Below are 4762 nucleotides of genomic sequence, written 5' to 3' on the forward strand. Positions count from 1 at the left end.
CACTGCAGCTGTCCACCTGTTTGTTGGCTTTACTGTGCTATCCTGCAGTTACCTCAAGACAAGAGCTCTAACGAGCCCCTGTCCAACAACAGGCTAGAGCAGAACCACAGGTTCTGAGGCAGCTGCCTCTTGCCACTCAGCGAAGTCCCTCCGTCAAAGTCAGTCCCTAGGACACTGTGGTAACCTGTACTTTAAAGGCAAACTCTTCAGTACATTTTTGCACACTGTGATTACCTGTGAGAGCTGCATGCAAGGATCAGAGCACAAAGCCACTGGGGCTACTGGCTGGTACATTCTGCATCATCAAATCAATGCCATTTCTGACACTTTTTACCCTCTTAAATTTCACTGTATACATAACTGAATTGAGCACTTAGTGGGACAGCAGCAGCTTCCTGGGGAGTCCTACAATTAGGTTAGAATTAGTCATCACTACAGAGAGCTTGAAGGACTTTGGATATAGCTTTAATAAGCTGCAAACATTAGATCAGGATTTACATCATAAATCTTGCCTTTTTGTTCTATTCAAACAGGAGTGTCTACAAATCAGGTTAATATAATTTAACAGTACAGTAGTTAAGTAACAAAAAGGACCATAATTGGTAGTATTATCTAAGAAGGCACAGCAACTCTGCCTACAGCTGTCAGCTAAGATCTGACTCATCTGAGGTATTTTATAGCAACCATATGTTAGGCACGTCTATCTCACCTATTATGCAGAAAAATGATAACGTTTCCTAATCAGGATTTGCCACTAAGCAGGATTTTCCGTAAACACCTCAGTACTGCAAGTGCTATCCACAGTCAGGAGAAAACCTTTTGCAGACACTTTTGATTTGTTAATAAATAGAATAAATGGTTGCAAATCTGTGGCTAGTACTGATTTAGCAAGGCTGGCTGTAGTTCAAAGTGTAGGTACATTACTTTGCCAGTTGAAATGTTAAGTATCACTTTCGTACAGAATTCATGAAGATAATTACTAACTTTTGCATTTCTTGTTCAAAAGTTTCAGACTGAGTGCATGGTCTCAAAGCATGTCATCCATTAAAAAACTTCACTGAGATGGTGCAAGTGAAGTTTCGTTGGTGCAGTATCTTTACCTGCAAAGCCAGAAGAGAGAGAGTGAATTCAGTATAGGAGGGAAAGATTAAAAAATAAGTTTGAAAATACTGTGGTCTTTTGATAACAATGCAGATGGTTAAGCTAGAATAATAACTGCACTTTAACAAGGCAGACACTGTTGTAAACCCTGTTGATTTTTAAACAAGGTTTAGATCCAGTTCACTGTTACACAGAAACCTGCATAAGCCTATGCCCCTCTGCAATTTGACTTGACTCCTTCTTGTACAAAGACTGGTTAAATGTCCATCAAACTTAATTGTTCCCAAGCAGTCTAAAGGAGTAATACAGGGGATGAAGCTGCAGTCCCAACATTTCCTTCTGTTCTCAAAAGAGAAGTAGTTTTACTGCGTAAAGCTTTGACTGACTTAAAAGCTTTTTTGAATACATTCTTTTTCTGAACTATGGGCTCTCAGTAAATTAAAAACCAAAAACAAACAGGTAGATACTTTTGCTGCTTAAGATCCTTGGCTTATTATAAAATTTCACAACTAGAAATGTAGTTAAAGTGTTTTTTCCTTATTAAGATAATTTTTCCAGAGAGCATTTGAAAACTTGAAAAATAAGTGATTTTACAGATACCACATTAGCCGTCTACAGCTCTGGGTCATATATATGTCATCTCTGCTAAGTATTCATTTCTAAGATCCTCCCAAGCTCTGCTTTTTGGTTTTCTGAACATCTGATGCTTCTTGTTATTCTTCTATAACCACAGATGTGCCCTCTTCAAAAAACTCACAATCTCACAATGCTAAACTGACAAGCTGAGTGTCAAACCACACACCCCAAGCAGCCCTGAAGAAAAACAGAATCACGCTTGAAGAAAAACAGAATAAATCACACAAATTGTTTCCAAAGAATGAATCTGAAACATTGCAAACTGTGCACAGGCATTGTTTCCTGAGAATGCAAATGCCATTTTTATGCTCACTCACTCTATAAGCAGAAGCTGCTCTCAGAAAGAAGATATTAATTTGAACAACTTTGTATTTCCTTGTTGAGTTTTCTCTGTCTTTGAACTGAACTGGAGCCTTGCTGTGGGACCGAGCTGGGTCTCCTTTCTGCCGAAAAGCAGCATGGGTGTTGCTGTGCTGGCTGAGTTACACAGGGTAAGTGAGGCCACTTCACTGGGAACGTGTGGTTTGTGCACCACGGAGCCGCTCTGCATCGGAGCCCGTGAGAGGCTGCCTGGGAGCGCGGCGAGAGCTCCCTCCCGGCTGAGCCGCCCGTCGCGCAGCTACCTCTGCTCGAGCAGGGCCCTGCGGGACAGAAGCGCTCCGGGCACAGGGCAGTGAAGCCATTTGTCCAGCTCTCTGTGGCAAGGCTGTAGCAGGACCCGCAGCTCTTTCAGCTGCAGTGCCTCTGCAAGCCATCCCTTCTCCCACTGCCAGGGCCGATGTGGGACAAGATTGAGTCCACAATGCTGTAGTGCTAAGGCATCAAATATGTATAATTTGGCTTGGCAGTAATGCTGTAACTTACCTAAAAGGCTTTATGATACTGTCGTGCAAAGAATGAAGGGGTCAGTTTCATGCTCAAATACTCAAGACCAGCTAGCTGTTTTCTTAAACTGTCAAGCACACTTCACACTTTGCAGCATTTTGTTGTCTCCTTATATCTACAGTTCAAAATTTGTCACAGCATTAAAAAAACAAAATAAAATTTAAAAGTGTAGCTACAAACATTCACCTAGCTGCCTTGAAGGCTCTGTCAGTATCTAACTATAAGTGGTGCTGTTGTGTAGGCTTCACTGAAAGAAACTTATTTTTTTAATCTGGTGATCCAAAGGTGAAACATTGACCACCAGTTCTGGTACTTGACTGCTGATCTCTGTAGGAGTAGTGCTGGATTCTGGGTTACATCATTTATACCTTAAGGGTTTGAGTCAAAAGTTGGATTTCTTTTTTGCCTAGTTCATCGCTATCTGATAACCTTGAATACAAGATAGGTGATGCCTGAAGCAAAGCTGATAAAGTCACCAGTGCTAAGAAGTGGGAGGGAGGGGAGGAATGGAAGCACAACAGCATAGATACATATCTTCACATCCTTATTTCCTTTACAAATGGAGGAAGGAAGTTCCCTGCAGGTTAGCCAAAGAGTATCCACTCTTACAGTCTAAGAGTACAATTTCTAAGAGCCACAGGCTCTTAAAAATACTGAATTCAGAATTTCACAGATAATACTCCATAGATAACACTCTATACGTATTGCTTCTGAAAAACTTCTACTGAAAATTTACAACTGGGTATAAAGCCATAGTTATGGACATTCACCCCACCCAGTTTCATATCTCTGCTCTGTTTCTGTCTCCTCTTCTTCCAAATCCTTCCTATTCTTCCCATCCCAGTGCATGGCCATTCCTTCCCACTCTACCACTTCACTAATTCCAACAGTTAGCACTCATCCTCCTGCCTGCTTCCTGTGTACCCTTGTAAAGATCCCACCCTACAGTCAGCTTCCCCAGCAGCAGACCCCTGGGCTTCCCACCCCTCACGCTGGCTCCCTGCACCCCAGGAAGTGACGGCTCTGTCCAGCCTTGCGCCTCCCACCTCCCGTCTGCACACGGACTCACTGTGGGGAACCTGCTGCAGGGCTTATTCCCTCAGCACAAGATGGCAAACGGGTCAGCTCTCCCCTTGCTCCTCCAAAGTGTGGTCTTGGTTTGGTGCCCGTGTCCACAGGGCGCTCTCTGCAGCTGGGAGGGCACTGCCCCAGGGCCACGTGATGTGCACAGACAAAAGTACTCATATAAAGAGTCTTTCAACAGCACCTATAGATTATTGTGAAAGCTGTCTATAAAACAGGTATGAATCACCCAACAGCTACAGCAGTACTCCTGTGCAGAGATGATCAAGAATTTTTATGCAACTTCTTTAATCAGAAGAGGCCTACTTGGTTGAAAATGAAACCTCTGCAGGAAAAGGTTGGTTTTGATTAATTTCTCAACTTGAAAAAGCGTCCAAGTTGTCAGTGTGTTTCACTTTGACATTTCTAAACATACAGAAAAGGAAAGAAAGAAAAAAAAAAATCATGTTTCAGGTCACTTTTCGTTTTAAGATGGGTTAAATGTCATTATATGATCAACTGGTGCAGTAACAGCTTTGTTCAGAATTCCTTGCTCTGTAAGAATCCCCAAATAATAGCCCCTGGATCTCTGTAGGTTGTTACCTATCAAAGCCATTACCTTTCATAATGCAACCTCAGGGAAGTTCTTTTTTCCAAAAAAAAAAAGAGATTAATTCCTACTTTTAATTAATTGCTGTAAGAAAGTGTTTAACTTCAGAACTTTGACCACCACTGAAGATGGATGAAACTGATCAGTGACTTCACAGGATCATGCTTATTTTTATTTGCTGATTTTTTTTTGTTTGTTTGTTTGAGCTAATGGTCTCCTTATGGAATATTTACATGCATGGAGGTGAGCTCCTTACCACTAGCAGTCTCTTTTAGAATGATTATCAATTGGCAGTTTGATCATCAATTTCAAAGCATTTTTCAAAGATGCTAAACCCCTTTTCACAGAAAAAGAAAGTGAAAGGGGAGTGGAGTGACTCATCCAGGCACATGGACTATGTCACATGCAGAGCCAGAAATACACTCTGAGCTCCTGGTACCCACACTCATGGCCTGGGCATTAACACAG

The 4762-nt window shown here is 41.9% G+C and overlaps 1 long non-coding RNA gene across 1 annotated transcript; it reads right to left on the reverse strand.

Moving 5' to 3' along the window:
- Positions 1-449: 449 nt before the first annotated feature.
- LOC109145964 lies at positions 450-3790 on the reverse strand. The gene is made up of 3 exons (XR_002047686.2): positions 3692-3790; positions 2602-2737; positions 450-1100 (listed from the first exon to the last, which is right to left on the reverse strand). It is a non-coding gene; the product is annotated as an uncharacterized LOC109145964 (long non-coding RNA).
- Between the last annotated feature and the right edge of the window lie 972 nt (positions 3791-4762).

The sequence above is a fragment of the Corvus cornix genome, chromosome 8 (assembly GCF_000738735.6).
Source record: "Corvus cornix cornix isolate S_Up_H32 chromosome 8, ASM73873v5, whole genome shotgun sequence".
NCBI lineage: Eukaryota > Metazoa > Chordata > Aves > Passeriformes > Corvidae > Corvus > Corvus cornix.